Source organism: Pan paniscus, chromosome 19 (assembly GCF_029289425.2).
Source record: "Pan paniscus chromosome 19, NHGRI_mPanPan1-v2.0_pri, whole genome shotgun sequence".
In the NCBI taxonomy this organism is placed as follows: domain Eukaryota; kingdom Metazoa; phylum Chordata; class Mammalia; order Primates; family Hominidae; genus Pan; species Pan paniscus.
Genome location: NC_073268.2, coordinates 79,253,324 through 79,265,860, shown reverse-complemented (window position 1 = coordinate 79,265,860; position 12,537 = coordinate 79,253,324). Strand labels below are relative to the sequence as shown.

The following is a 12,537-nucleotide window of genomic DNA, read 5'->3' as shown; positions in this document are numbered from 1 at the left end:
CATCAACTGATGAATGAACAAATTGTGACATATACATGCAACAGAATCTTACTCAGCAATAAAAAGAATGAACTTCTGATGTGTGCACAAAAATTAAAAATGGGTAATATGTTCTTATACATCAATAACAGACAAACAGAGGGCCAAATCATGAGTGAACTCCCATTCACAATTGCTACAAAGAGAATAAAATACCTAGGAATCCAACTTACAAGGGATATTATGAAGGAGCTCTTCAAGGAGAACTACAAACCACTGCTCAACGAAATAAAAGAGGACACAAACAAATGGAAGAACATTCCATGCTCATGGATAGGAAGAATCAATATTGTGAAAATGGCCATACTGCCCAAGGTAATTTATAGATTCAATGCCATCCCCATCAAGCTACCAATGATTTTCTTCACAGAATTGGAAAAAACTACTTTAAAGTTCATATGGAACCAAAAAAGGGCCCGCATTTCTAAGACAATCCTAAGCCAAAAGAACAAAGCTGGAGGCATCATGCTACCTGACTTCAAACTATACTACAAGGCTACAGTAACCAAAACAGCATGGTACTGATACCAAAACAGAGGTATCGACCAATGGAACAGAACAGAGCCCTCAGAAATAATACCACACATCTACAACCATCTGATCTTTGACAAACCTGACAAAAACAAGAAATGGGGGAAGGATTCCCTATTTAATAAATGGGGCTGGGAAAACTGGCTAGCCATATGTAGAAAGCTGAAACGGGATCCCTTCCTTTCACCTTATACAAAAATTAATTCAAGATGGATTAAAGACTTAAATGTAAGACCTAAAACCATAAAAACCCTAGAAGAAAACCTAGGCAATACCATTCAGGACATAGACATGGGCAAGGACTTCATGTCTAAAACACCAAAAGCAATGGCAACAAAAGCCAAAATTGACAAATGGGATCTAATTAAACTAAGGAGCTTCTGCACAGCAAAAGAAACCACTATCAGAGTGAACAGGCAACCTACAGAATGGGAGAAAATTTTTGCAATCTACTCATCTGACAAAGGGCTAATATCCAGAATCTACAAAGAACTTAAACAAATTTACAAGAAAAAAACAAACAACCCCATCAACAAGTGGGCAAAGGATATGAACAGACACTTCTCAAAAGAAGACATTTATGCAGCCAACAGACACATGAAAAAATGTTCTTCATCACTGATCATCAGAGAAATGCAAATCAAAACCACGAGATACCATCTCACACCAGTTAGAATGGCGATCATTAAAAAGTCAGGAAACAACAGGTGCTGGAGAGGATGTGGAGAAATAGGAACACTTTTACACTGTTGGTGTGACTGTAAACTAGTTCAACCACCGTGGAAGACAGTGTGGTGATTCCTCAAGGATCTAGAAGTAGAAATACCATTTGACCCAGCCATCCCATTACTGGGTATATACCCAAAGGATTATAAATCATGCTGCTATAAAGACACATGCGTACGTATGTTTATTGCAGCACTATTCACAATAGCAAAGACTTGGAACCAACCCAAATGTCCATCAATGATAGACTGGATTAAGAAAACGTGGCACATATACACCAGGGAATACTATGCAGCCATGAAAAAGGATGAGTTCGTGTCCTTTGTAGGGACATGGATGAAGCCGGAAACCATCATTCTGAGCAAACTATTGCAAGGACAGCAAATACCGCATGTTCTTACTCATAGGTGGGAACTGAACAATGAGAACACATGGACACAGGAAGGGGAACATCACACACCGGGGCCTGTTGTGGGGTGGGGAAAGTGGGGAGGGATGGCATTAGGAGATGTACCTAATGTAAATGATGAGTTAATGGGTGCAGCACACCAACATGGCACACGTATACATATGTAACAAACCTGCACATTGTGCACATGTACCCTAGAACTTAAAGTACAAAAAAAAAAAAACTCAAAAAAAAAGTCAGTAATACGGTCAAAAGACTATATACTACATGGCTTCATTTACAGAATATTCTGGGAAATACTATAGTATTAGAAAACACTTAAGTGGTTGCTAGGGATTAGGTTGAGGGAGACAACTAATTACAAGGGGGCATGAGGGAACTTTTTATGGAAATAAGCTATATTTGATTTAGTGGTATTTAACATGACTATATATGTTTTAAAAATTCATGGTATGTACACTTAAAATGGCAAATTTTACTTATATAAATTAAATAAACCCGACTTTTTAAAAACCTAATTTGTAATAACATACTCACTGTACACTTATGATTTGTGAACTTTTCTAATTGGATATTGTATCTCCAAAGTACACTTTTAAAATAACAGCACAGGTGGTAGTCTGGTCCCTAAAACGAGTGTAGGCATGTTAAACATAATACACACAATAACAATGCATAATTTCTCAAAGGTCTTTCATGTATGTCTGAAACAATGGGGTTTGGCCTAAATTATTCCTAATGTTCTTTCATGCAAAGATTTATACCACTCTGAGACTGCAATTATCTCACACATTCACATACTATTAAATACTAAAAAAAATTAAGCAGAGAAAGTTTAATAACTAATTAAAGATCATATAGTCAATCAGCAACAGAAGAAAATTAGAACCCAAATCCTTACCACGGTCTACAAAGCTCTACATGATCTGGCACCCACCTACTTAATTCTCTTACCTCCTCCCCTTCCAACTTCTCTGACTTCATCCCTTCCCACTTTCCCCCTCAATTCACACAGCACTTATCATTACCTGATATGACTTTCTTCTTTTATTTCTCTCACTCCTCCAGAATGAAAGTATCTTAACAGTAGGGACTTTCTCTCGTTTGTATATCATGTAACTCAGACTGATTGAGACATGGGTATTAGGGTAGCCCCTAGATGGGCAGAGGGGCAAAGCTGACTCAGGCCTCCAGTCTTCTGTGGAGACTCAGCTCTGGCCCTTCCATCTGCCTGGAATGCTCTGTCCCAGGGTCTTCTTTCGGTGTTTTCGTCTCACAATCTCAGCACAGGAGGGACATCTTTACTTGCAGAGGCTTTAATGCCCTGACTAGAATCTCCAGTGCAGACTTGAACAGTAGTAATAGCAGACATGAGAAAATGAACAACTTTCAGCTTTTCAATAGTATGTCTGCATCAGTGAGATGCAAACAGAGAGGACTCCTAGTGAAATAAATTCTATGAATGAAATCTATATGGAAAAGCCTTCAAAAGGAGTGCTAATGTTATTCTGCAGGAGACAGAAATCATAGACGAGACAAACCATGAGTGTAAAGACTGTACAAAAGCCTTCGGTAACCGTTATTCCCTTCAGAGACATGGGAGAATTCAAAATGAAAAGAAACCCTTTGAACAATTTTAGAGCAGGACAGTATTTGATCTACAGTCACCTCCAAAACATACATGAGATCTCACACCGAAGACAAACTTTATGACTGTAATCAGTGTGTAAATTTCTTCAAAAACAGCTCTTGCTTTATAGTGCACAAGAGAATATACACTGGGCAAAAACTCAACACAAAGACTGTGGGAACCTTTAGTAGGAGCGCTGATTTTACTGTGCACTGGAGCGGATATCCATGTTGGAGAAAACTCGACAACAGCACTGACTGGGAAAAAGCAGAAACTTTCACCTTACAATGGCTATACACACATGAGAGAAACACAACGAATGCGGTGAATTCAGGAAAGTCTTGAGCAGGAACTTTAATTTTACTGAACATGTTTAGACACATTCTGGGAAGAAAGGCTATAAATGCAATGACTGGGAAGGTTTTCAGAAGTTATTCAACCTATGCCTATGGAAAAAGGTGAGGACATATAAAGGAGAGAAATCATATACGTAATGAATATGTTAGAAAAGCTTCAACAGTCCTTCTTGCCTTTAAAGATATGAAAAGTCACACTGGAAAGAAACCTTATGACTATATACCACATAGGAGGGCCTTTAGCCAAAAATTTTCTCTTGTTCTACACAAGAGAATTAATACAAGGAAACAAATCATATGACTGTTTAAAAAAATCAGTAAGGACATATATTTGAAAAATTTAATTAGGTTCCAATTCCAGGAAAGATGGAGTACGCATACCCTACCTCGTCTCTCTCATTGAATACAACTATAAACCCTGGAAAGAATGCATAGAGCTTAATTCTAGTTTCCCATCTGGCATGTAAGAAGCTTAGAAGTTTTCACTTCATCTAACATGTAAAAAACTAAACACGTTGAAAAATCAACAACTCTTCTTACATTCTTTAGAGAAGGGAAGTCACAATGTAAACTGCTGTGCCAAAAGTTGGAGAGAGACAGGTGACTATAGAGAATGCAGAAACGCACAAGCAGCAACCTCAGTGGGAACCAATACAGAAGTAGGAAAACCTGAACTGTAGTTGATGAATTATTGGAGGCTCAGGCAGACAAGCCTGAGAAATCAAAATTCTGAGGGGACCCAGTTTCAGAGGGGCCCCAATCTTTTGGGAGTTTTATCTCCTGGAGCACTATGAGACTCTCAGTCAGTATTGAAGAAAAATCCACTCCTACTTCCAGGAGGGGCAGAGGAAAGTAACCATTTTGAAATGTACCAGAGAATGGTATTCTTCTTAACCATCAGGAGAAATTATTTTCCCAGAGCTTAACCACACTTGTGAAAGAAAAATACCAAACTTCAGCCTCGTCTAGCCATCCTGTTCCACCTAACTATGAGAAGGGAGAAAAAAAACAAAAAACAAAGAAAAACAAAGAAAAAAACAGAGAAGCACTGGTAAAGTTCATAGTGAAGGGGCACAGGCTCACCAAAAGACAAGAACTTACCAAAGTACTTAGATGCTTCCTTTTCCCACACACCTGAACACTACATTACTAAAGGTTTATTCACCACAGTTCCTTCCACTCAAAACATCATGTCTACCTTTCAGCAAAAAATTGCAAGACACATTAAAAGGCGAAAGATACTGTTGGAAGAGACAGAGCAAGGATTAGAAACACACCCAGTTACAGTGTGTCCGGATTTGGTTCCTTCCGATGGGTTTGTGGTCTCACTGACACAGACCTTTGTGGTGATTGTTACAGCTCTTAAAGGTGGCACGGAACCAAGAGTGACCAGCTGCAAGATTTATTGTGAAGAGCAAAAGAACAAAGCTTCCACAGCACAGAAAGGGAGGCCAGTGAGTTGCCGCTGCAGGCTGGGGTGGCCAGCTTTTATTCCCTTATTTGTCTCCGCCCATGTCCTGCTGATTGGTCCATTTTACAGAGTGCTGATTGGTCCATTTTATAGAACGCTGATTGGTGCATTTTACAAACCTCTAGCTAGCTACAGAGCGCTGATTGGTGTGTTTTTACAGAGCACTGATTGGTGCATTTTACAAACCTCTAGCTAGCTACAGAGCACTAATGGGTGTGTTTTACAAACCTCTTGTAAGAGAAAAGTTCTCCAAGTCCCTGCTTGACCCAGGAAGTCCAGCTGGCTTCACCTCTCAACAGCAGGGATTAAACACCCTGCTATAAACTGGTTCTGACTATAAATGTAAACAATTATGATTAATATGCTATGGGCTTTCATGAAAAAAAGTAGACAACATGCAAGAACAGATGAGTAACATAAGTAGATGGAAATTCTATGAAAGAATAAGAAAATGTAGATCAAAAACATTAGAACAGAAATTAAGAATGCCTTTAATGGCCTCATTAGCAGACTGGACGTGGCTGAGGAAAGAGTCTGAGCTTCAGGATATGTCAATAAAAACATTCAAAACTGAAAAGCAAACAGAAAAAAGAACAGAACACCTAAGAACTGTGGAACCACTACAAAAGGTGTAAATATGCATAATGGGAATAACAGAAGAAGAAATATTTAAGGCAATAATGACTGAAGATTTCCCCAAATTAATGTCAGATACCAAACCATAGACCAGAAAGCTCCGAGTACTCCCAGCAGGATAAATGCCAAACAAACTATGCTTCAGTAAAACACATTCAAACTTCAGAAAATCAAAGAGAAACAAAAAAATCTTAAACCAGAGGGAAAAAAACCTTACCTACAGGAAAGCAAAGAAAAAATTATTAATATATCTGATATCTCCTCAGAAACAATACAAGAAAAGATAGAATGAAATAAAGTGGTTAAAAAAACAAACAAACCTAGAATTCTATACCCTGCAGAATCATCCTTCAAAAGTGAAGGAGAAATAAAGACTTTCCCAAACAAAAACAGAAAATTTGTTGCCAGAAGACCTGCCTTGCAAGAAATGTTAAAAGTTCTTCAGAGAAATAAAATGATATAGGTCAGAAAGTCTGATCTACATAAAGGATAAGCTTTAGAGAATGAATACGTGAAGATAAAGACTTTTTAAAAAATTCTTAATTGTTCTAACACATAAGTTGTTCAAAATAATAATAGCAACAATATATTTGATTATGTATGCTTGTGTATGCTATGTGTATATGTATAATATACATATACACACACACATACAGACACACATGTGCATGTATGCTTGTGTGTGTGTGAGTAAAATAAATGACAACAATGATATAAGGGATGCCAGGGAGGAATTAGGGATATTTTGTTATTACACAGTATCTGTACTACCTGTGAAATAGTACAGTATTATTTGAAAGTGAACTTAAATTTATGTAAATATATATTGCAAATTTTAGGCAGCCACTAAAAAAGGTGAAAAAAGAAGTGATATAAGAAAGGAAAGAAAATGGAATTATATAAAATTTTGAATTAAAACAACAAATGGCAGAAAAGAGTAGAAGACGAATAGAAACTGTGAAGGGCAACAAACAGAAAATAGTAACAAGTATGGCAGATATTAATCCAACTATATCAATAATCACTTCAAAGGTCAATAATCTAAATATACCAATTAAAAGTCAGAGATTGTAACAATGGGTCAAAAAAACAGACCCAACTAATGTGTTACTTACAAAAAACTCACTTTAAAGGAGTCAATTCCCCAACAAGACTTAACAGTCTTGACTGATGAGTATGTAACAAGAGAGAATCAAAACATGAGGCAAAAATGGATAGAACTACACGGATAAATAGACGAATACACTATTACACTTGAGACTTTGACAGCCTTCTATCAGAAATGGACAGATCCAGCAGGCAGAAAATCAGTAAGGACACAGCTGAACTCAACAGCACCATCCATCAACTGGTTATAATGGACACCTATGGACTACTTCACATTACAACAGCAGAATACACATTCTTTTCAAGCGCACATGGAATGTTCATTATGAATGAACACATTCTGGGCAATAAAGTACACCTTAACAAACTCAAAAGAATAGAAATCATACAATGGTTGCTCTAAGACCACAACAGAATTAAACTAGAAATCAATAACAGAAAGATAGCTGAAAAATCCCAAAATACTTGGATAGTAAACACACATTTAAATAACACACAGTTCAAAGAAGAAATCTCAAAAGAAATTTTAAAATATTTTGAACTAAATAAAAATACAACTTTTCAAAATCTGTGGGATGCAGTGATAGACTGAAATTTATAGTGCTTAATATATATATTAGAAAAGAAAGATCTAAAATCAATAATCTAAGCATCTATCTTAGGAAACTAGAAAAAGAAGAGCAAATTAAATTCAAAGCAAGCAGAAGAAAAGAAATAATAAAAACTAGAGCAGAAATCAATGAAATTGGAAATGGGAATCAATAGAGAAAAATCAACAAAACCAAGTCCTGGTTCTTTGAAAAGAAAAAAAATTGAAAAGATTAATAAAATTGAGGAGCTTCTAGCCAGGCTAAAAAAGAGAGAGAAAGAGACACAAATTACTAATCCCAGAAATGAAAGAGGGGTATAGAGGGGTATCACCACAGATTTCATGAACATTAAAAGGATAATACAGGAATATTATAAGCAATTCTACACCCACAATTTGATGACCTAGATAAAATGACCAATTCCTTGAAAAACACAATCTGGCAAAATTCTTACAAGAAAAAATAGACAATCTGAATAGGCCTATAACTATTAAATAAATTTAATCAGTAACTGGTAACCTTCCAAAACAGAAAGCACCAGGCCCAGATGGGTTCACTGGTAAATTCTACTAAACATTTATGGAAGAAATTACACATATTCTCTACAATCTTTTTCAGAAGGTAGAAGCAGAAGGACTACTTCCTAACTTATTCTATAAGGTCAGCATTATCCTAATATGAAAACCAGACAGATACAACAAGAACACTACAGAAATTTCTCTCATGAACGTACGTGCAAAAATTCTCAATAAAATATTTACAAATCAAATCCAAAAATGTATAAAAGGAATTACACACCATGACTAAGTGGTATTTATACCAGGTATGCCAGACTAGCTCAACACTTGAAAATCAATTAACAAAATCAATCACATGAACAGGCTAAAGAAGAAAAATCACATGATCATATCCATATGATCAGATCCATAAAAAGCATTTGACAATATCCAAAAGCCGTCTGAAGACTGAAAACAAATATTATCAGGCAGACTGGGGAAGGAGCACAGAACTTTAAAGTTCTGAAGTGGTATTGAGTTTACTATGTTTTTTCCTTGCATTTTACCTGGCTTGGAGAGCTCAAAACTCAGAGAAGTATCTACTGGGTAAGATCAGAAAAAACTCCAAGAGAATCCCTCCCTTTCTGGTCTGAGGACCAGAAAAAGGGGCCCTTATGGCTCCAAGAGACTGGAGGAAATCTCCCCCTTTTTTTCCCTTTCCACCTTTTCTTCCATCCCAGTTCCCAGGCAGATATGGTAGTGGTGACTGGGCAAGCACCTGAAGTCTAAGAGAAGGGAATCTTTTTCTCTTATCCCAGGAGTTGTGGTCCCAAGGGTGTGAAGTACATCCTCATTGCTGTTGCTTTTTTCTCTGTCTGTTCTCTCATCACTTGGTCTGGATGAAGACACAGCTACAGGAAGTGACTGGCAGAGTAGTTATGTCATGGCTCTGCATGACATGTAGATGACAACAGCACAGCAGCCCCATTCAGGGGTGGTCCTGAAGGAGTGGTGAAGTGAAGAAGTGAAGCCCTCCCTGTGGCAGAAATTTGAGCAGGGCCTGATTGTCCATTTTGATTGTAAGGAGAGATAACAGAGGTACTGTTCTATACTGACTCATGGACAGTGTTTAATGGTTTTACTGGATATTCAGAGACTTGGAACAATTAGAAAACTGATTACAAAGATATCTGGTGTCAAAGAATTTGGCTGTATCTCTTTGAAAGGGAACACACATGAAGTAATTTATGCCCCATGTGAATACCTGACAAAGAGCAAACACAGCAGAGAAGGGGCTGCTTAACCTGGTAAACAAGATGGCCTGTTCTGGGGACTCAGTCAGTCTCAGCCAATGAAAATGGCCTAACCAGCCACTCTACCCTACCCTCATTAACAAAGGGATGGAGTTTATACATGGACTTAGCAAAATGAACTTCCACTCATCAATACTAATCTAAGGCCACAGCTGAATGATCACCCTACAGTCCATACATGTGCCGGGGGACAGGTAGGTACATATGCCAATATATGGTACCATTCATAGGACGATCAGAAAATTACCTCTCTGCTCATTTCTAGCTCCTTGTGATTTCCCCTTCCTTCTTAATAAATCAACTATAAATTTAAAATAAATTTTGTTACATTATTTACCACTTCTGTGTTTATAGTGTGAAGGTTTCAGGTTTGTCTTATTCTGCCCCCTTGTGGGAACTAGCTCTTCAATCTTTCACTAGGAAAAAAACATTAAAACCAACTGCTCTTCATATGAAACAAAACAAAAAATGTATCAACTCTATAATAATTTTCCCCAGGCTTTACCAACAGATGCCGTCCTAATAATTTCTTATCCAACTGTTTATGACCCTTCAAAAAGACTTACAAAGTTTTTTTTATAACTTTTATCTCTTACCAGAAAAATTCACATAAGAATATTTTAAAATAAAATCTTTCTAGATGTTCATACCTTTTCTGAACTTCTTTTTTTTTTGAGATGGAGTCTTGCTCTGTCGCCCAGGCTGGAGTGTAGTGGCAAGATCTTGGCTCACTGCAAGCTCCGCCTCCCGGGTTCATGCCATTCTCCTGCCTCAGCCTCCCAAGTAGCTGGGACTACAGGCGCCCGCCACCACGCCCAGCTAACTTTTTTTTTTGTATTTTTAGTAGAGACGGGGTTTCACAATGTTAGCCAGGATGGTCTTGATCTCCTGATCTCGTGATCCACCCGCCTTTGGCCTCCCAAAGTGCTGGAATTACAGGCATGAGGCACCGTGCCCGGCCTTCCAAACTTTTTAGTTGTCATGCTTTTATTCCTTTTCTATCATAAAGGTGAATAAGCAAGGAGCGGCTTCTACAAGGCTTCTAGTGTTAATTGGGCCAATTATCATAAGCTAAATAGGCTATTTACTATGTTCTGATACAAAATGTGCTTGGGGCCACGTATTCCAAGAGCTTAAGATTATAAATTAATTATCATAATCACTTTGCAAATCTGAACACTCATATATGCGGAAACAGTGGAATACATAATGGGTTACTTAGACTATCAACCAATACACAGATTTTAAGAAATTAAGAATTTAAGTATGTTCCTGGAGGGATGGCCATGCTATACTGTTAATTGAGAGAGAAGGGGAGAACTAAAACTGCATTTTATTTTTCAAAAACCTTCAAACTGGTTTATATATGCATACGCATCCTTGCATATGCCAGTATGAGCTCAGAGGAAAACATGGAAAGATACAAACTGAATGTAGGTATTTGTTACTTTAGGAGAGTGGAACAGGAAGAAGCCTTAACATATCCTTTTTAAATGTCTACATTGTTTGGTATAAATTAACTTTTTAAAAAATTAATGAAACTATAACAATACATTCTAAGACATATCCCTAACATTCTAAATAATAATGAATTATTGGCCTCAAGTTGGGGCTACGTATTCCAAAAGGCATCTCAAGTTTAATTTTATAAAAATAGTGTTTTAATTTAAAAAATCTATAACAAATTAAATTTCTGAAGAAATACAGAACAAGCAATAAAGATATTTCAGAGGGATTTATCATTTAAGCTCAGATCTTCCAAATATTATCCAACCACCAACAAACAAATATATACTTTATATATCAGAATGAAAAGGTTCTAAATACATGCTACCAACAATACTGATTCGAAACTTGGGATGTAGATAACTATAAAGCCAGAATATAATATAAAATTAATATTTCCTGTAGGAAAATAATAGTGATTTCACAACATTATTCTGAGAATTAAATGAGGATTATGCACCTAGTTTACAACCTGGCACATAAACAGAACGGTCTTATTCATTAGTAATGCTACTATACTAGATATATTCTTATACTGAGATAAAGAAATAATACACTGAATATTGAAATAATTTCCTTGTCACTCTACGTAATTAACCACAGTTGGTTCAATAAAGAAATCACTGTAACTTTCCAGACTGAAGAATAATTTGTGTGTTTCAAGAGCATAAACATCTCATTTCTACTAAATATTTTACATATTTGCAAGGAAAGAGGATCAGAATATAGTATATTTGACAATTTAATATACTAGTTCTATTGACACACCAGCATGTATTAATCAAATAAAGTTGGCTACAAATAATGGAAATCATGCAAAGCCACACCGTCCGCATTTTCCCATCTTCCAGCATGAGCTGGTTTCGTGGACATCATTACACCAGTACACATCTTGTACGCCAGAACTCAATGCCTGCATAATGCTATTTTTGCAAAAGAAAATAAAAACTGGGTTTCAATCATATCATGCTGGTTCATCTACCCACTTAATGTCTAGAACCAAGTAAGTTGCTTACATATATATGATCACTAATGAAAAAAATCATTTAATGCAGAAAATGGAGCCAGTAAAACAAACAAACAAAAAAACCAACTCTGATAAAGTAACTCAAGATTCCTGAAATACAGAATCCGAATTCCAGGAATTGTAGTTTCCTTCATCAAACTTGATAACCTAAATACAAGGCACTAGCACTGTTCTGTATGCAAAGACCCTGCTATTAATAAACTCTTACATTACTAGGAAAAATGGAGACCCAATAGACAAATAAGACAAAATATAATAAGTAATATAGTGCAATTATACATAATACGCTATTGGAAAGTAGAAAATAACCACCTAACCTGCGGCAGTCATACTGGGGTTAAACTAACACAATCAGTTTTATAGTCACATTTCAAGAGCCTGTCTCCCATCTCCTACATATAATAAGCAGAAGACATTGGAGGTCTCTGCCCCTGAACTGGAACAGTGAGTATGAGCATGTTTGAGTCAAAATCCACTGTACCAGAGAGACAGATCAGAGACCAAGGAACTTGTTAACACAAAGGAAAGAAAAGGACCCTCATGCACAGAGGGTAAGACATTGGCACAGTCCAACAGACAACATATATTTCTGCTGCTACTGGAGAAGAAACATGAAATAGAAACTGTATCCACAATCAGGCAGGGCAGATTATCAGGCAGTATGCACCTATATGGGGATCAGCTGTCTACAGCTAGCGT

General features: G+C 36.8%; 1 protein-coding gene across 9 annotated transcripts in view; it reads right to left on the bottom strand.

Annotated features, from left to right (window-relative positions):
* Positions 1-12,537, bottom strand: part of TANC2 (tetratricopeptide repeat, ankyrin repeat and coiled-coil containing 2) — a 471,869-nt gene that overhangs the window by 335,149 nt on the left and 124,183 nt on the right. The gene's annotated exons all lie outside the window — the stretch shown is intronic.